This window comes from Geotrypetes seraphini, chromosome 17 (assembly GCF_902459505.1).
Source record: "Geotrypetes seraphini chromosome 17, aGeoSer1.1, whole genome shotgun sequence".
Taxonomy (NCBI): domain Eukaryota; kingdom Metazoa; phylum Chordata; class Amphibia; order Gymnophiona; family Dermophiidae; genus Geotrypetes; species Geotrypetes seraphini.
The window spans coordinates 22,317,055-22,338,523 of NC_047100.1; the positions used below are offsets into that span (position 1 = coordinate 22,317,055).

General features: G+C 43.3%; 1 long non-coding RNA gene across 1 annotated transcript in view; it reads left to right on the forward strand.

Moving 5' to 3' along the window:
• LOC117351456 overlaps positions 1-21,469 on the forward strand; it is a 139,318-nt gene that overhangs the window by 73,744 nt on the left and 44,105 nt on the right. Inside the window, exon 2 of the long non-coding RNA XR_004537418.1 lies at positions 2,577-2,616. This is a non-coding gene — a long non-coding RNA (uncharacterized LOC117351456). The remainder of the gene's footprint in view (positions 1-2,576; positions 2,617-21,469) is intronic.

Sequence of the window (21,469 nt, forward strand, 5' to 3'; positions counted from 1 at the left end):
ACTATTTTGTCTTTTTGAGGGTTACAAAGTAACAGTCTTTTTTTTTAGGGGGGGAAGCCACTACACTCAAAAGATTCACATCCTGTCTAGTGTTGGGGTTAGGTTTACATCATGATTATGGGACCCCTTTTAGTAGATATCTGGAAGGCCCTGATTTGCTCAGACTTCTCAGGCCCCGTCTCTTGGGAGGAGCCTGAGGAGTTTGAGCAAATCAGGGTCTTCCAGATATCCTTGAGAGGCCACAATTGTCGTGCGTGCAATTGTCGGGGCGCATTTGTCAGAGTGCAATTGCCCTGCACGGATTTATTGGTGTACCAAATTAAGCAGGTATTTGCAAAATAGCGTTTAGGTGTCATATTCACATTTGTGTGCTTATGTGAGCGCATGTACAAGCAAATGCATGTATTTGTCTTGGTTTTGCTTGCCTCATTGAGTTCAAGTATCTCCTCTCAAATGACCATTCTCTATGTACTTTTGACTTCCTGTCTGGACTATTGCAACACTATCTAGAAAGTGTAAGGTAATGCACCTGGGTAAGAAGAACCCGCGCAGAACGTATGTATTAAATGGTGAGACCTAGGTGTTCATTAGTGATGACATGAAGGCTGCCAATCAAGTGAAGAATGCTTCCTCCAGGGCAAGGCAAATGATGGGTTGTATCCGTAGAGGTTTTGTCTGCAGGAGACCTGAGGTCGCTACAGATCCATGGTGAGACCTCATTTGGAGTATTGTGTTCAATTCTGGAGACCACACTACTGGAAGGATGTGCTGAGAATTGAGTCGGTTCAGCGAATGGCCACCAGGATTGTCTTGGGGCTCAAGGATCTCACGTATGAAGAAAGGCTGAATAAATTGCAGCTGTACTCACTTGAGGAACGAAGAGGAGGGGAGACATGATTGAAACATTTAAGTACATCACGGGCCGTACCGAGTCGGAAGATGGTATCTTCTGTCTCATAGGACCCTTGACCACCAGAGGGCATCCGCTGAAAACCAGAGGAGGGTAGTTTCATAGCGACTCCAGAAAGTACTTCTTCACCAAAAGAGTGGTGGATCATTGGAACGAACTCCCACTGCAGGTGATTGAGGCCAGCAGCGTATCAGATTTTAAGAGAAAATGGGATATTCACGTGGGATCTCTAGAGGAGTAAAGTCAGGGGGGCGGGTATTTTGCTATGGGCAAACTTGGTGGGCTATAGCCCTTTTCTGCCGTCATTTTTCTATGTTTCTATGTATCTATGCAGGTCTCCCTATACCCTCAATCCATTGCCTTCAAACACTTCAGAACCTGCCCTCTCTAATCTTCCTCACGCCTCTAGATTTGACTTTACAACCCCTCTACTTATTCCATATCATTGGCTCTCCAGCACATAATGCACTTAGTATAAAGCACTTACCCTCACTCACAAGATACTTTACTCACTCTTTCATATTTGTCCTCCCTTATTATCCCATATACTTCTGCTCAGTCTCTGCACTCTCTGAATGATAACGTCTTCGCAACCCCCCATTAAACGAGGGTCACTATGAGTTCACCAGGACATGTGCCTTTTTCTGGCTCGCCCCATCCCTTTGGAATTCTCTTCCATTCAGTTTTCACCTTGAGCAGATGGGTCCAGAATTCAAGGTTCGCTTTAAGACCTACTTATTTGAAAAGGTCTAGGCAGTTCGGCTGGAGCTGGCTGGTGCACTGGGGGTGCACTAGTTTTCGTGACCTGCTTCCCTATATTTTTTTACTCTTTCCTGCCTCTTTTTCTTTGGTTCTTCTTTCTTTTAACCAATGGAGTTCCTTTCCTTGGCCCTTAGAAAGGTAATTTGTTACATTTTAATAAACTATAAACATACTTAAACATGTATGTGCAGAAGACACATGTAAATGTGAGTACTTGGATTTAAGAGTTGTCCTTTCAAAGTCTAAACTAGTAGGGAGAAAGGTGTCAGCAGCGTCCTGTCCAGCTCAGATGAAACATTTGTCACAAGTGACTTCATATTCACTGATTTCTATCATCACATTTCACAGGTGGAAAATCAAATTCTCTTTCTTGAAAGGTAAATTTATGGCTCTGCTCTTCCTAAAGGAGGACTTTTGAATCAGAACAATCTGAATAATGATTTTTTGTAAAAAAATGCAAATCCTTCAAATTTCATTTCTGAAAAAGCCCTGCAGGGATCACGACACCATCTAATAAGGAACCCGTTCCTTAGTTTTTAAATCATTTCTTACTTGCGATCTTCCCTGTTCTCCAGTAGTCTCAGGTGAAGGAAAATGTCAAAATCCTGCCTGTGGCAAGGTCATCAAGGACAAACATTGATACAAGAAAATACCATGATTTCTCTTTTTTTAAAAAAGTGCTACCAAACTATAGTCTTTTATCCTAGAATTAGAGCTTCGCTAGAAAGCAGAGAAACAAAAGATAATTAAGCTAAAATTGCTTTCTTCTTCCCCCAGTATTAATTAGATGAATGCAAAAGCTCCCTTGACTCCTTTGTAGTTACCATTACTTTTTAATCAAGAGTTACTTCGCGTTATCCAAACTCGTTCTAATCAATTTTTTTTTTCTGTGCTGTTCCCTTAGATCTCAGAGGAGAATGCTGTGATGCAGGCTTCCAGGGTAGGTAAGTCTCTGTTCTCATATTTATTAAAATATTTAGTCCTAGCCTATCAAAGTACTTCTAGGCAAGTCACAAAATACACACAATAGAATGCGTAATCTCCCAAATTCCACAAATGCAGTGCCGTAGTAAGGGAAGGGGTGAGGGGGGCAGTCCGCCCCGGGATCCATGTTGGTGGGGGCTCCGGCACCCCTCCTCTTCTCTGCCTCCTCCAGCTCGCCCGCTGACATCACTTCCTGGTGCCGCGCATAGCATGTGACATCAGAGAGAGAGCCGCTGGGGTCACGAGGAGCACGTTGAAGTTGTTACTCGTGGCAGCGAACAACGAGAGGTACGGGGGAAGGGAAGGGGATGCGCATGGCAGGGGGGATCAGGGAAAAAGTGTGGGGGGGGGGGCAGAGGAGGGGCGCTTCTCACCCTCGCTAAGCCACTGTGTAAATGGCACCCAAACTTAGAAGCACAGTTACAGAATAGGGCCAGTTGTGGGCAAAACAATGAAATAATTGGTACTTAATTGGTGATAATTACCAATAATTGGTGTTAGCACTAATTTGCCATTGCATGCTAATAGACCTATACCCCTATTCTATAAAGAGTCCGGGCAATTTTCAGATGGCGCTGGCACACAACCTGAATATTCAATGCCGGGCCATTTCCAGTGACTGGCATTGAATATGCCGGGGGGTTGTTGGTCAGCTCTAACTTAACCGCTAAGGAAACATTCAGTGCTGCCTGGTTAAGTTAATAGTGGGCAAAGATAGGACTGCTACAGGTTCACGAAATGCTCAGGACCAGAGACTTTTCAGATTTTAGAATTTTGGAGTTTTTGGAATGAGGTGTCACCAGTGGCCCTAGAGATTCATTTTCATTGCCTGCAGGCTTCTCTATGCCATATCCTGCCTTACTGACATCACTTCCTGTTTCTTTCTGAGCTGGATATGACAGAGAGAAACCTGCAGGGCTGCAGCAGGCAACAAATATGAATCACAGCAGCTACCAGTGACACCTCAGATGTAAACCAGTGTGAGGTAAGATGAACAACTGAACCAATATACGCATAGAGTGAATTCTTTAAGGCGACTTTGGGGCCATGTTTCACCTATGAAGTTTGTGGAGCTTTTCGGTTTTTAGAATTTCAAATAAAGGATCATGAGCCTGTATTTATGCAGTCCAATTTGCCCACTAAATTTAGCCAGTCAGTGCTGAGTATTAGCAGCTTGATGGCTAAAAGTCACACAACATAGCCAGCTAGCAGTAAGTTGCTAATTGTGAATATTCAGTGGAGATAACAGCTATCTCCAGTCGTTCCTAGCCAGTTAAATAGTGCTGAATATCGGGGTTGGGAGTATGCCTACATTCTCTCATACAAATGCATAGGAGATGTTAAGATGGGAGGGACATGGGCATGTCAGGGGCATTCTGAATATTTGCGATCAGGCCGAGAGGTCATCATCCATCACTTCATCACCTCCAGGCACTTCTGGTCTTCTGTCTCGCTCACACACTTCTAAAACCCAACCAGGCTCCTCTGAGCTCTTCCCTGGTTGCCAATGCATTCTCCAAACCCTCCCTTGGACTTCTGGGTTTTCAGGCAGCTTCTGGTACCAGTCTCTCCGTTGGTCGCCACCAGCCCTGCCGTTCCCTCTGACGGTCACTCACCAGTCACTGTCAGTCCAGGGTCCCTCACTCTTCATCGGGTCCTCTCCAACCCTCATTGACCCTCTAGGTCTTTGGGCTGATTTTGGTAATATTACCAGTGTCTTCGCTGGTCACCACTGGCCCCACTGGTCCCTCCGCCAGTTACTCGCCAGTCATCTTTAGCCAATGCTCTCTGGTTCTACAGGCTGCTTCCTTCTGGATCTTCTGGCAGCTTCAGGTTCCATTACCAGTCTCTCCGCTGATCGCCACCAGCCCCGCTGGTCACTCGCCAGTCCCCATCAGCCTAGGACCTCGGACTACATCGATCACAGCCGGTTGTCAAGCTTGAGTACTCTCTGGTCACTCCAAGCTCTAATGGCACCACTTCCTGAGAACTCTCCCAGTCACTTAGTCTTCATACTTCCTGAGAGCCCTCCCACTCGCTCAGTCACCTTCTTCCAGACACATTGCCTGAGGACTCTCCCAGTCAATCAGTCGTCTTCTCCCAGACGCACTCCCTAAAAACGTTTCCAGTCCCTCAGATGCTCTCTGTGAGGACTCTTCCAGTTACTCACTTTCCTCTGAGGACCTCTTTATCGCTCAGACTCCTTCTTTCCACCAGGCTTTCTGCCAAGCCTGACCCCGCTCTTTTCTTGCAGACTGGGTTTTCTTTGTTGACAATTTTGTTTTACTCTTTTTTATATTTGAATGGAATGTTACGTTGATTTTTTTGATTGTTTTTCAATTTTTTCCTTTTTATTTTGGGTGTTATATAGAACCAGGCCCTCAATGCATATATTAACCCGTGCCGATACTGCATATGTGTGGTTACTGTTACCACTGTGGCATGATAGCACATACTAATTCATGCATTAACTGCATTTTGTGTTGTGGCAGGAAGTAGGTGAGCTATGGACCGAAAATGGGCATTGATTCCACATTACAGTGAGCACACGGTACTACCATGTGTTACCACCTCCAAAATTTGATATCCCGCTGAAGCTTACAACAGTTCTCAGTGGCTAACAATTAACACAAATACATCAAAAAGAAAGGAATTCCATAATATACAGGAAAGACCTATTCAATCATTCAAAAAGAAGTCAATAAATATGATCATTTTGGGGAAAATTGGAGCTGAAGATTAACTGAAAAAAGTCTTTAAAAGAATCTTAAAAGCTTTAAAATACAATTTAAGACATATATAGTTTGGAAGTTTGTTCCAAAAACTGAACGTTAATAAAACATAAGAACATAAGAATTGCCACTGCTGAGTCAGACCACTGGTCCATCATGTCCAGCAGTCCACTCACGCGGCGGCCATCTGGTCTAAGACCAGCACCCTAACTGAGACTAGCCCTATCAGCGCACGTTCTTGTTCAGCAGAAACTTGTCTAACTTTGTCTTGAATCCTTGGAGGGTGTTTTCCCCTATAACAGCCTCTGGAAAGGCGTTCCAGCTTTCTACCACTCTCTGGGTGAAGAAGAACTTCCTTACGTTTGTACGGAATCTATCCCCTTTCAACTTTAGAGAGTGCCCTCTTGTTCTCCCTACCTTGTTCTCCACTCCTTTATTTGTGCCCAAGACTCCAACACAAATTCAACCCTGAACTCGCCTGTCTTTGACCATGTTTCTCAACTTAAGCACACAACTTTCATTGATTGAGAGAGAGGTGTTTCCACCAACAACATTTTGCTGTCCTTATTCAATCAATCATTCTTTCGAGGCTGGACTACTGCAACTCACTCTATTTAAGTCTGACCAAGAAAAGTCTTCAAAGACTTCAGCAGATCCAGAATACTGCAGCTAACAGTAGGCTGATCTTTGCAAAGAGCAAATTTGACCCTGTTTTGCTGCTCTTGCTGTAACTCCACTGGCTCCCAGTAATTTCCAGGATCTACTTTAAATGTGCCTGCCTAACTTTCAAGATCCTCCATGCCATTCTTCCCCCTTTAATTCCTCTGTCTTGGAATGCTGCGAGACCTGACCTCACCAGATCTATCCAAAAGCTCAAATTATCTTTCCCCTCACTAAAAGGCGTTACCTACATCGGAAAACTAGGGAAATCTCTTCACTTCAAAACTACAAGCTCTGGAATAATTTCCCTGCCCAGCTGCGCAACCTGGGCTCTTTCCAACTATTCCGTAGACACCTGAAAACTTGGCTATTTTCAAAAATGTAAATTTCCGCTTCCCCCTACCACCAACTCCCACTGTACTTCCCTTTTAACTTTTGTAAACTGTGTCGCGCTCTATATTTATGGAGAAGATGCAGTATATAAGCTTAAGGTTTAGTTTAGTTCAATGCGTATAAGCTGAAAGCTGACACAGGCAAAGTCCTGACATGAAAATATTTTTTGAAACTGATTGTCAGTAAATTTTCTGATAGCTGGTAACGCTGTCTTGTGCAAATCACTTCAATCTTGTAATACTCCAGCTGAAAGGGAAGGTGTTCTGAAATCAGGGGCTGTGTTACTATGGGAATTATCTTGTATAGAGGCGAGCGTACTGAAAATATTATGCAAATGTTATTAGATTTTAAAAAATTTAAAAAAAACCTTCACAAAAGAGGATCCTTGAGAGTTTAGAGAAAGATTATAAGAAGCACACTTTGAAATCATTACTACAGTAGCTTTTTTTTTTTTTTTAAAACAAGTAACCAGCTCTGAATATGTTTTTTTAACATCTTATCTCATAATGAACATAAATGTTTATGACTGAAAAAAGCAGCTTGTTTTAAATTTGATATGAATTACCAGCATTCGGCTAATCGCATTGCTCAGCTAGCTGAGACTCCCCCAGCCTCATTTCTAAATAGCTGCTGCACGCACAGGTATGGTAAGCAGATCAATATTGTTTGAAAAAGAAATATTATATAACACCCACACCTAGGTACTTCATAATAAGCTAATGCGCCTGATCGAAGATGCTTCTCTTGAAACATATCTGAGGGGGAGAGTGTGGCGCAGTGGTTAAAGGCTACAGCCTCAGCACCCTGAGGTTGTGGGTTCAAACCCACGCTGCTTCTTGTGACCCTGGGCAACTCACTTAATCCCCCCCCCCCATTGCTCCCGGTACGTTAGATAGATAGTGAGTTCGCCAGGACAGAGAGGGAAAACTGCTTGAGGACCTGAGTAAATGCATGTAAACCGTTCTGAGCTCCCCTGGGAGAACGGTATAGAAAATTGAATAAATAAAAAAAAATAAACTAGATTTCCACAATTGTGTCCTAAAGTTAGGCGTGATTCCTGGACTCCTAACTCTAAGGCCCTGATTCTATAAAGGCCAGCTAAAGATAAGACGCTGATATCAGAGCCTAACAATAGATTAATAGACTTAATCAGTGCTGATATTTCCACTCAATTCCTTACTGTTGGCTTTAATTGAAAGTTAGGAACCTAACTTGAAGAACTTGCTTCCATAAAAAGTAGGCGCCTAGCCCAAAGTGCTTCCACTAAAAGTGGATGTGGTTAGGGGGAGGCGGATCATGGGCGTGTTTTTGAGTTAGCTGCCTGTTAGGCTATGTTATTGGTGCCTAGCTTTAGCTGAAGAAAACCTTGGCATGAAGGTTAGGTTGCTGAGCTTCACCTTGGGCGATGCTAAGCTTGATTCTTTGACGGGTGCTTACGTTTTATAGAATCGGCATCTATATCGGCACCTAGGTGGACCGTATAGAATCAGGGCCCAAGTGCTCAACACAACACGAGTTACCCCTTTCTGCAAACAATGAAGGAGCTTGCTCCATATTGGGGTGGCTGAGAGTTAGTTCCTACGCTCTTGTACATTCCCTTACACCCTACAAATTCTGATAGCTCTTCTCTGGACCTCCTCCATTCTGTCCGAGGTCTCACCAAGAGTAGGCGTACCATATTTTACTCGGAGAAACCCGGACACATGGCCCTGCCCTGGTCTGTCCCCAGCCCCTCCTTATTCCATCTCCAACCTACCCCATTCTGCCTCCAGGCCTGGCCCCCAAAAAGCCTTGTCTCCTTTTCCTGACCTCCGGGAGGCTAGTGTGCGATCCAATGCTGTACAGAAACGAAGCCGTCACCGTCTAATTGCTAATGCATGCCTGTGTCTTTCAGTTTGTCTAGTATCACAGGGAAAAAGTTCAATCAACTCCAAGACTGTCGTGCTCAGCCAATGCAGGTTCTTAGGTATTTATGTTTTCTAGGTAACAAAGAAATTATATTTATCAGGCAAGACAGATCGTGATGATTTTCTGCAGTCTTTCACACTAGTCAAATGCTCACTGAACGGTGAAGCATAATGTCATCCTCGCTGTACGAGAACAAAGCCTGCAAGAGCGGTGGCATAAGACTCTAGGCAATATCTGAATTTTAAAAAAATTAAGTGGCATTACCATGGCATGATTCAAACTGGTATCAGCCCTATTCCAATGACTATCAAGAAGGAATATGCTGCAGGAAAAATGAAGCCCCGCTTGATTGGCAAAAATCTGGTTATGGATGTCCAGTTCACAGAGCGTTTTAATGCAATATTTCTATGAGTTATTTTACTTAAACAATTTGCTTCCTTTTATACTTTTTTTTTTCTGTTCAAATAATGGAGAAACGATCAACATAAAGGATAAACTCATACTTAGGGTTACAGAGCTGCCAAGATATCCATTCCAAGAGGGAGACTTTTTGGCCGGTCCGGGTTTTAAACTTACACCCTAAAGCAGTTCGCGGTATTTGTCGGCCACGAGTCTATCCATTGAAATCAATGCTGCAGGTCCCATAACTCCCCAGACTGGAAGAAATCCAGGACTGAATAAGCCAATTTGAAAAATTAAGTTACACACCTAGACCAGCTAGGCAAGCCGATCTTGGTGCCTAACTTCCAGCACTGGTTATAAAATCTGGGCCTAAGCAGTTCGTTTTAGGACAGTCTGGATAGAGGGGGAGTTGCCCGGGCACTGCCAGTATTCAGTAATGGTACTCAGATGACTATCTTGTCAATTTATGACAGCAGCAAAGCTCTCCTAATTAACCAGGTAACTTTCTGGGAGCCGTGTTGAATAACTGCAGTACCCAGGTCCCTCGGTGATCACCTTGTACCTGGATGTTAAGTGTCAGTAGCTGGAAAGGGGCTAGCAGTGAATTTCCGGGTCTAATTTAATTTTCCATTGATATGCAATTTACTATGTCAAGTATTTTCCTATATAATGTAATTCTCTATGTAATGTAACTTGAAATAATTTCCTATATAATGTATCCAGAAATAATTCCTATGTATTGTATCTCTGGTTTTATCTATTCTATCTTTATAATCTAATAATTTACTTTTTTTTTCTTAAGTACTTTAGCTAGATTGTGAGCCTTCGGGACAGTCAAGGAACTTCCAAGTACTTTTCTTCATTTATTTTATTTTATTGCATCTTTTTTGTATCTTTACTGTAAACCGCTCTGAACCTCACGGTATAGCGGTATATAAGAAATAAATCATTATTATTATTATAATTTAGCCAGCTGTGACCAGGATTTAAAGAAATATTGACTGCTGCCAGCTGAATTTTGTCTCCTGTGTTTCTGAGGAAAAGATAGAATGGGTACAAGCTCTTCCTGCTTGAGGTGGCAAAGCAGTCACAGAACAGGGAAGTTCCACCGCAAGCCAGCAGATGTTTTAAGAAGCTGCAAGTTAATATTTGGAGCTATTTTTGCAATTCATCTAAGCAGCAGAAAAGCTAAATAAAGGTTTGTGAGTCAGGGCCAAGATTAACAGCTGCTCCTGGATTATCAGAGCTTCATACGTTTGCCTAACCTAAGGTCGTTGGGGAGTTTTATTTCAGCCTCACCCAGCCCTTCACAAAAGCGGTCGGGCACAAATAAGTAGGAGGCAAGAGAATCATCAGATTCTAGGAACGATCAATAAAGCGGCCTATTACATTACATTAGTGATTTCTATTCCGCCATTACCTTGCGGTTCAAGGCGGATTACATCCAAACTAAAACAAGAATTACATTCAAAATTTGAAGGAATAAAATAAGCAATGACATAAAATTTTTAAGGTAATAAAAAAGTAACTATGGAAACTATGGAAAGCTACGGCATGAAAAAACACAAGAAGCCAGTCAGTAACAAGGAAAGATCAATTATTCCAACAGAAGAGATGTTGAAATTTGGAATAGCCAGTAATGAGACTCCTAGTGATGTCACCTATTCACTTCTGAGTCTGTTTTATTAAGCTTCAGGGGGAACACTCAGTTCACTGAAATAACTCATTTAGGGGCCCCTTTTACTAAAGGGAGTTAAGCTCTAATGCACACTTACAATACCTCCCCCCCTTTTTAAAAAGGCCATGTTAGGGTTTTTTTTTTTTTTTAAATTGCCGGCCGCAGCGGTATTAGCGCCGACATTCATAAAATTCTATAGGCATCGAACAAAATATCGCTGTGGCCAGCAATAAAAAAATCCTAACACGGCTTTGTAAGAGAGTGTGTGTGTGTGTGTGTGGGGGGTTTCATTATTTGCTTACTTATAGAATTTATTTACCGCCTTTTTGAAGGAATTCACTCAAGAACAAGTCAAGAATAAGTCAATTACAGCAATAAAAATAATCAAGCAACAATAAAAAGGTATGACACTGCAACGTCAATACAATATGCAATAAAATGGAACATAGAGTTAGATGAAACAGAGTAACAGGAGTTGGAAAATAAGGAGACTAATTGAAAAGAAGGTGCATAAACACTTCTCCCTCCGTATTCGCTGTGATAGGGGGATTAACAGACCCACGAATATAGAAAAAAACCGTGAATAACTTTTTCATATGTTATTCGCTGTTTTCTATTAAAAAAGCCATCGGGAATATGGTGAAACCGCAAATAACCTGGTGGGAGACCTGGCCTGTTCCTGAAGGAGAGGCAAAACACGGTGAAGAAAGTGCTGGGAATCGGTGATTTTATCTGTTAACGCTTGGAATCGGCTGTTTCTCTATGCAAGCTGATGTAATTTGGGGGAGGAGCCAGTAAGCTAAAAACCACGAATAATCGAAACCACGATTGCTGAAACCACAAATACAGAGGGAGAAGTGTAAAGTCAGAAAGACGCATGAATATAAACGTTTTCTGGCTGCCCATTCCTGGAAATTCCATCACTGACTCTGAAATTCAACTAAGCAAAAATAATGTAAAACTATTTTCAGAAATCACATTTACAATTCAATATTAATCCTGACTTCTACTTTGCCATTCTTGTTTATTTTAGATTTAAATTCAAGAGAAAATATAGAAACTTTTCCATAATACATTTTAATACATCCTCTAGGGTATCGCTATAAATATGTATATCTCTGCAGTACACATACTTCAGTGTAATCAAAGAACCATAAAATAATTCATCTTATTTCCTCACCTGTCTCTATTGAATCTATCTGCCTTGTAGGTATAGTTTTTTTTAAAAGAATAAGTAGCCCTGTAGTTAAGAAATAATATGTTGAAAACCTGCTTAGCCCTAAGCAAATTTCAATTAAAACATATAAGCCTACATAAGCATAACTTAGAATGTACAAATGCAAAATCAAAACTAAAAAATAGAGCATAGGTGGTATAATATCTTAAACCCCCCCCCCCCCACTCATGTTTTTACAAAACCACAAAAGTGTTTTTTTTTTTAGGGCAGGCCGGTGCACTGAATGCTCTGCGCTGCTCCCAATGCTCATAGAACCTCTATGAGTGTCGGGAGCAACACATCCAGCGTACCAGCTTGCGCTAAAAAACACTATCGCGGTTTTGTAAAAAAGAAAAGGGGGGTGGGTTAGTCTGCTTGAATGTAGCCTTTCTGGGGATATGCGAGGTATGGGGGTTTTTTTTGAGTATGGACAGTTTTGATGGTGGCGGTGGCACAGAGCGTGGTGTTTACACATCTTCCATGTCCTGTTAACAATGAAGTTCCTTTTCCTCTCTTGACTTATATTGATTTTATATAAATGTAAAATGCTCCGAGAGTTCTACTGAAGGGTGGTATATCAAATCACAAAAAGCTTGAAACTTGTAAGCTCTTTCAAGCAGGGACTGTCTCCTTTCTGACTCTGTACAGCGTAGTGCATGTCTGGTGGTGCTCTAGAAATAATTAGCAGTAGTTGAAACTTGAGGATTGGGAGCTAAATATATTAAAAAGAAATTTAGTCATACGAGTATATCAGAACAGAAAGCAAATAATTTGAAGAGGTTAGATAATTTGAAGAGGTTAAAGAGTCCTAGATAATCCTGTCCTACTTCAGCCCCATACATCCCTCTGATAAAATGGCTATTCACATCTACATTGAGTATTTAGGAAGGCAAGTTTTCATAAGAATTAGGAGGCACTCCGTTCAACACAATGACCCCCCTCCCTCCTTGGATACAGTGAAGGAATTTAGTGAGACCTCATTTAGAGTATTGTGTACAATTCTGGAGGCCGCACCTTCAAAAAGATATAAAAAGGATGGCGTCCTTCCAGAGGAAGGCTACTAAAATGGTGTGTGGTCTTCGTAATAAGGCTTATGGGGACAGACTTAAAGATCTCAATCGTTGGAGGAAAGGCGGGAGAGGGGAAATATAATAGAGACATTTAAAGACCTACGTAATGTAAATGCACATGAGTCGAGTTTCTTTCATTTGAAAGGATGCTCTGGAATGAGAGGGCATAGGATGAAGTTAAGAGGTGATAGGATCAGGAATAATCTAAGGAAATACTTTTTTTTTACAGATGCTTGGTGGTAGATGCTTGGAACAGTCTCCCAGAAGTTTCAAGTTTCTTTATCTTTGATATACCGTCTATTAAAACAAGTGTCTACGGTGTACAACAGGGGTGCCCACACTTTTTGGGCTTGAGAGCTACTTTTAAAATGACCAAGTCAAAATGATCTACCAACAATAAAAATGCTAAACATATATTTATTTATTTATTTATATATATATATATATATATATATATATATATATATATATATATATATATATATATATATATATATATATATGTACACACCGAGTGTACTTTGTATTTATGTTCAAATATTTTTTTATTATACAGCCCCCCTCCCCTGAAGGCCTGCACATTCCCCCTCAAAGGTTGACTCCCCCCCCGAAGGCCTGCACTACCCCTTGAAGGACTGCACCCCCCCCCCCCCCCGAAGGCCTACCCTCCCCACATCCATTTACCTAATTCCAGCAGGGAGCAGTTTGCAGAGAGGATCGCTGGTACTTTAGCGATCCTTCCAGGTTGCAATAGGCCTCGGGAGCTGTCTTCCCTCTGCCCCAAGCCTGTCTCTGACTTAGAGGAGGGGCAGGGGCAGGACCACGGCAGAGGGAAGACAGCTCCTGAGGCCTATGGCAACCTGTAAGAATTGCTAAAGTACCACCTGCCACCGGCCATCTCCCATTCGTCCCCTTTGGAGATCCCCACAGGAATAAGGAAGTTAAATTAATAGAATACTTAGGCACAGAAAAACAAAGAAATACTTCCAAGAACTGCCCCATAAGAACTGCCTGTCACAATGCTCATTAGTGGAACTGAATAAAAGACAAGTACAATGGATTTAGAAGGGGGACGATCCGCCCGGGTGCACGGCTTGGAGGGGTGCACAGCCGGCCAGGTCCGGGTCATCCTGCCTTTCTTTTCCCCCGGTCCGCGCTCGGGACTCGTGCCTGCCTGGTCCCGCGCCGACGCTCGAATGGTGCCGTCAACTCCCGCGAGTCTCGCGATAACCAAAAGCACCATTTGGGCGGCGGGTGCGAGCCCCGTGCGCAGACCGGTGGAAAGGAAGGGCAGGAGGACCCGGACGGCTGTGCATTCCTCCAAGCCGTGCACCCGGGGCGGGGACGGACCGCCCCACCTCAGTACGCCACTGATTGGGAGGCCGATTTTGGGGGTTTTAAAATTGTATATCGGGCAGCATTAGGCCTCGCTCTTACCTCAATCATTACAGGCGCTTCTATTTCTTGTGATGCGCTGAGCTCCGTCCCCCACCGACCTTCACCCCGCCCTTCCAGCACTCTGATTGGCCAGTGTTCTTTAAGAGGCGGGCCAGTCAGGAGGGGAAAAAAAGAGAAGGGAAGAAGGGAACCTGCTGTGCGATCGACTGGGGTCGCCTGAGCGAACGACCTGTCGATCGCGATCGACGCGTTGGGCACCCCTGGTGTACAATATAAAATAGGTAAATAAAAACAATATTTTATCAAATATTAAAAATACTAGACGAATTCACAGTGACGTACATGGAACAAAAGGAAACTAAAATTAGTAAAAAAAAGGAAGGTAAATGTGTCCGAATTCAAGAAAGCCTGGGATAGGCACATGGGATCTCTTAGAGAGGAAGAGATAATAGTTACTGCGGGTGGGCAGGCTGGGTGGGCCATTTGGCCTTTATCTGCCATCATGTTTCTATTGCACTTACTCAATCCCTCGCTGGACTCATGGAGCTGGAACATGTGGTGACATCAAGAATGATTTTCTCGCTTCTCCCTTCCTCTCACCCCTAGAACTATAGGGCTACAGGACAAATATTCAAAGGGACATATGCACTTAGGGGATAAGTCTGTAAGTGAATGCCTCCATTTAGGATCGCAGAGGTCGCACAGGGAGAACCGAGTGCCATTCTAGACTATGAGCACAAGCCAGTATCCGTGTGCCTAACATTTAGAGGCTCATAGTCCATCAAACGTGTAAGTGGGAACCCTGTCTGTGTCCCACCTGTGTACGCCACCAACTCTATAACTTATTCTAAACTTATTTGGAGGAGTGTGTGGCACAGTGGTTGGATCTACAGCCTCAGCACCCTGGGGTTGTGGGTTCAAACCCCGCGCTGCTCGTGACCCTGGGCAAGTCACTCCGTCCTCTATAGCCCCAGGTACATTAGATAGATTGTGAGCCCACCAGGACAGATAGGGAAAATGCTTGAGTACCTGATTGTAAAAACCACTTAGATAACCTTGATAAGCGGTATATCAAATCCTAATAAACTTGAAACTTAAATATTTGCAAAATGGGCATATAAATGTAAGCAGTTTGTTTACAGATTTGCTCTTCGAATCACCGCAGAAAATCCCCATTAATGCTTTGGCATTCTCTGAATAATGCCAGGGCAGAAAAAAAAAAAAGACAGAGCAAGGACATATATATGGTCTTTTTGCTGGCCTCGATGGAGTTGCCTATCTTAATTAATCAATTCATCTATATTAGGGATGGGTACTCAAAAAAAAATCTCCTTTTCAGAGTTCCCCTTGCTTGTGTTATCATGAAAGATGACATAACATGATTTGAAAAATTTATGGGTCACCTTTCCACTCCCCCCCTTTATACTGGGCCTCTTTTCCCTACCCTACTATAACCAAGTGGCATAGAAAAGGGGGGGAGGCAATCTGCCCCAGGCGCCGTCTTGGTGAGGGTGCATGCACCATTCCTCTCTGCTCTCCACCGCACCTTCCCTGCCCCCCTCCCCGCATATGCGCACCACTTCCCTTCCCCCGTACCTCTATAACATTCCTGGCATGAACTGCAACCCCCAAGCTGCTGTTGCGCCAGGGTCGGCTCTTCCTCTGACATCACTTCCTGGACCTGCGCCTAGGAAGTGACATTAGACGCTGGCACGACAGCAGCTTGAGGTAAGGGGGAAGAGAAGTAGCATACGCAGGGTGGGGGGGGGGGGCAGAGAAGGGGTGGGCAGGGGCGCCACGGGCACCTCTCACCCTTGCTACACTATTGCCCAGACCTTCCAGATCCAGAAACCCTTCCCATTCCCCATGTACTGTAGATCTCCTGAGCCTACCTTAATCATTGATGGTCCAGCGGGGCAAGTTAGAAACATAGAAACATGATGGCAGATAAAGGCCTAATGGCCCATCCAGTCTGCCCATGCACAGCATCCACTGCCTCCTACTCTCCCTATTGGCTAAGGTTCTTAACACTTACATTGTGATGTCATAGAGCTTTATGGTTATAGAAACATAGTAACTTGATGGCAAATAAAGGCCAAATGGCCTATCCAGTCTGCCAACCGCAGTAACCATTATCTCTTCCTCTCTCTGAGAGATCCCATGTACCTATCCCAGGCCCTTTTGAATTCAGCCACAGTCTCTTTCTCCACCACCTCTTCTGAGAGACTGTTCCACACATCTACCACCCTTTCTGTAAAAAAGTATTTCCTTAGATTAGTCCGGAGCCTATCACCTCTTGACTTCATCCTGTGCCCTTCTCATTGCAGTTGAATTAGGAACAGTGTCTACTCGCTCCTGCCTTTGGCTGCACCCTCATCCAACATACTGGCTTCAACCTTTAACCCTAGTCTCCTGGTGAGTAGTCTCCATCTAGACTCGGCACATTGACTATAGTTTCTGACATTTGAAAATTTCCCGCTGGGCATCACAGTTGCATATTGGGCTATAACATCTTTAAAAGCCAAAACGTTCGCATGACATCGAAGCATCCCAGTGTTTGTATTAGGTGGTTAACAGAGAATATCGGAGTTCACCGCCTACATAAAAACAAGTTTATCTGAAGAGTTCAAGATTCCACTCAACACATGGATTTCACAGTAGAATGAAACAATGAAACGTCCATTATTCTTTGGAACACAAGTACTAATTATTATTACAGAAGAATACTTCTCTGTCATTTATGAATACCGTGGTGGAAATCTTCCATTTTTTTAAGAACTTCAGACAAGCCAGGACGTTTAATTAAACATGACATATAATAGAGCAAGCACAAGGTTACTGGTCTACATGTGTGGTCTGTATTCAAACACCATCTGTCTTCAGTTCGGCACAAAAACACTGCCGTTTCTGAGTAATTAAAGCAAGCTGCACCAAGTTAAGTCCAAATGAATGCAAAGTTAAATAAAGCTGAGAACTAGGGGGGGGGGAAGTATTATCAGAAATTTGCAGTGACAAATGCGTAGCAAATACGAAAATGTGATGAATATGTAAAGAGCTCCCAAACATTCAGCCAAACTGTTTATGCAAATCACTATTTATTTTTAAAGCAGGAAAAGATGGAACAAGCAATCAGCTGGGCGAGTTATGATTCACTTTCGAATAAAACACAAAGGTATCAAAATACTTTCAATCTGGCGTGAATTTCATTTCCCCACTTTAAAAAAAAAAAAAAATTCGCTGATGATTGGGAGCCGAAGCATATTCTAGAAACAAGAGTCCCTGAAAAGAGGGACGATCAGTGCTTCGGGGGCTGTGGCCATGCTGGGGCAGAGTTGAGCTGATCAGCAATGAAGAAGGGACCTGCCTTTTGTTCTTAGCAGGTGAACGTCGCTTAGACATTCTGTTTGTGTGGAGCTTGTAAGTGATCGACAAAATTAGCATGTAACACAGTAACATAAGGGCTGATTCTATAAAAGGCGCCCAATGTTAGATACCTCTTAGGTGCCTAACTTACCCCCCTTTTTACAAAAACGTAGTGCGGTTTTAAGCGCTGGCCGTGGTGGTAATAGCGTTGGAGCTCTTAATGCAGTGGACGGTGCTGGGTGGGGTTAATTGGCAAAATGCCCTTAATAGGCTCAGTAATGGCTAAAAAATAATAATAATAATAATAGAGTGATAGGCACCTATCCAATTCTATAAAAGATAGCGCCTATCGTGTGGCGCTTAGTGGTGCCTAATGCCTAAGTGGACAGAGCGTAACTTAGGCGCCGCTAAGCGTGATTCTCCAAAAACGTAGGCACCTGAAATGTAGGCCTTTAAAACCTGCACTGACATTTCGGGTCCTCAGCTAACTGGAATTCTGAAAGAGGGTGCCTAGGTTTGACTGACATGCAGCTGGCACCTCCCCACGCTCCTTCCCCGCTCCCTCCTGCCATGTGCATGCCACTTCCCTTCCCCCGTACCTCTGTAACGTTCATGGGGTGAGCAGCAACCCTGAAGCTGCTGTCACGCCAGCGTTGGCTCTTCCTCTGAAGTCACGTCTTCACGATTAAACATGATATACTTGGGGGCTTATCAAGACGGCAGACAGGCCCTGAACGCTCTGAGGTCGAAAGCTACTGGAGCTGTTTCTTCAGAACTGTTTGCCTCCCATTTTGATGATGCCTCATTCCAAGCGCAAAGGGGAGTGTGAAGGCAATACCGGCGCTGCCGCTTTCACAGACGTCGTCGCCGGTCCAGCATTCCCTCGATCGATTTGCAGTCAAACTTTTGAGTAAGATGTTGGGAGGTGAGCCTGGCTGGCCGTTTGGAAGAGGGAGCTTCCACCGCCTTGGGACCAGACCTGTCATTGTCTCCACCGACAATTCACCCTTCCCCGTGCCCAGCTGTGGAACGGGTTGAGGCCGTGCTCTCATGCACAGCGGAAGTCGCTTTGGTCGAGAACTCGGGTAACGGCGCCACACCCAGAGAGCTGGCTAACAATCAAGAGAGCTTTACTGGAGACACAGCCGGTAGGAATGCGGAGGTAACCTTAGAATCTATCTGGAAGGGGATTCAAGGATTAAATCAATCTGTGACTGCCGATCAGGAGTATAAGGAGTTGCGTACTTTGTTCACAAGGTCTTGTTCATACACACTTCAGAAAGTTATTAAAGCCATCTCTATTTGTACGATATTTAGAAAATTAAAAAGGCTTCATGATTTCTCTGTAAGTCACTGGATTGTCCAGTTTCCTACTTTTTGTGAACCGCATCGATCCGTGAGGTTTTGTGGTCTAGAAATGAAATGTAGTATAATGTAATGTAACTAAATCAACCTAGGAAACAGCATTACTTGTAAGTAGAATTGAAATTCTATCACAATCTATGGACTCTATTAAGCAAGAACATTCAAAACATTACAAAAAGTCCAAAGGGGATATTAAACAACTAGGGCATTGGCCTCAGCCCTCATGAAAGATTATTATAATAACATTTTACATCAGAAAATTGAATGGATTGAAAATTTCATTCAAAGATTGAACTTAAGGACAAATTTAAGAACCATTGATCTAAATAGATACATATAAGAGGGAAGAAGAGATGTAATATGTAATAAATTAATACAGAGTTTATATACCGCTAAATTGCCACAAAGGCTTCGAAGTAGTTTACAATCAGTAATTATGTTATTTTATCACTGGGCAGCAGAGGGCACTGGCCCCAACAGAACAGAAACTACAGTTCCCAGGATGCACTGGGCTCAGCAGTCCTGTTGAGTCGCAGGGGCGGTCCTCAGGCAGGGAAGAGAAGATATGCTTGAGCCTGGGATCAGTTCAGGGAGGTCCTTGAGAGAGAAGAGAACTTCTGATTTTTCCCTAGCCATCAGCTGAGGGCAGAGCTGTGGGAAAAGGACTGATGCCTGCACAGCTTGGCTGAGGTAAGCCAAGCTAACTTTCTATAAAGTGTGAGGCAAACTAAAAAGAATAAAAAGTGTTTTGTTCATATGAGACTGTGTTGTGTCCTAACTTCTCCCTTCCAGCACTTGCACTTGCTTATCACACCACCAAGTGGAGCTATCCTGCTCCGAAAGGTTCAAGTACTGTATGTCTATTACTTTATATGGCATCTTTATTTTCACTGATCCTTCCTGAGTAGAGGCCACTCACTCCCCGTCTCAGGATAGAACAAAAGAAAAAGAGGTATACTAGATCTTGTTCTTGCATTATTCTTGAAGTATACTGCCAGCTTGTCAATTCAAACCTAAAAGGTTTTTTCATCTACTTAGTCTAAACATATGGTAACTGCATTGCCTCCTTTGCAGTTGCCTCCCTTGCAGTTGTTCACCCTCTCCAAGGTAGGGAGAACGAGAGGGCACTCTCTAAAACTGAAAGGGGATAGATTCCGTATGAACGTAAGGAAGTTCTTCTTCACCCAGAGTGGTGGAAAACTGGAACGTTCTTCCGGAGGCTGTTATAGGGGAAAACACCCTCCAGGGATTCAAGACAAAGTTAGACAAGTTTTTGCTGAACAAGAACGTGCGCTGGAAGGGCTAGACTCAGGGCACTGATCTTTGACCTAGGGGCCACCGCGGGAGTGGACTGCTGGGCACGATGGACCACTGCTCTGACCCAACAGTGGCAATTCTTATCCTCTTCTCCCTTGAACAGAGGAGATTGAGAAGGGACATGATCGAAACATTCAAGGTGCTGAAGGGGAAAGACTTAGTAGATAAAGACAGGTTGTTCACCCTCTCCAAGGTAGGGAGAACGAGAGGGCACTCTCTAAAGTTAAAAGGGGATAGATTCCGTACAAACGTAAGGAAGTTCTTCTTCACCCAGAGAGTGGTGGAAAACTGGAACGTTCTTCCAAAGTCTGTCATAAGGGAAAACACCCTTCAGGGATTCAAGACAAAGTAGATAAGGACAGGTTGTTCACCCTCTCCAAAGTAGTGAGAACAAGAGGGCATTCTCTAAAGTTAAAAGGGGATAGATTCTGTACAAACGTAAGGAAGTTCTTCTTCACCCAGAGAGTGGTGGAAAACTGGAATGCTCTTCCGGAATCTGTTATAGGGGGAAACACCCTTCAGGGATTCAAGACAGTTAGACAAGTTCCTACTGAACAAGAACGTACGCAGATAAGACTAGACTCAGTTAGGACACTGGTCTTTGACCTAAGGGCCACTGCGGGAGCGGACTGCTAGGCACGATGGGCCACTGGTCTGACCCAGCAGTGGCAATTCTTTGTTATGTTCTTATGTTGTACGTAATTTCAAAACTAGGGGGTCCTTTTACTAAGGCACGTTAACTGATTTAGCACACACTAATCAATTTAGGATGTGCTAAATGTTAGGGCGCCCAAAGAATATTATGGGCGCCTTAGCGTGCGCTAAATCGATTAGCACGCGTTAAATCAGTTAGCGTGCCTTAATAAAAGGAACCCTTGAATATATTAACAAAACTGAACCTCCTCCTCCTGCTCAAAGCTATAAACTGCTTTTTTTTTTTTTAAATAAATCTTTATTAATTTTCAAATGTTAACAGTGCCATACAATGAATTTAAATATAAACACTACACCGAACGCACTTTAAATGCACAAATAATTAAAGAAACAATCATTTTCTCCCCCCTCCGCCCCATAATTAATAGAAGAAGTACATATTTAATTTCAATAATGTAGATAATTAAGTATAGGAAACAATAATACATTCCCCTCCCCCCCCCACCCACCCACCCTGGATGTGTAAGGAAGTCAAATAAAAGGAAAGGTACATGACCGTTATTGCGACTCAATAAATGCAGTCAATGGGCTCAACACCATTTGGAATGCTTCTCCATATCCCAAAGAGACCTCAACACTCCAATATTCACAGAGTCC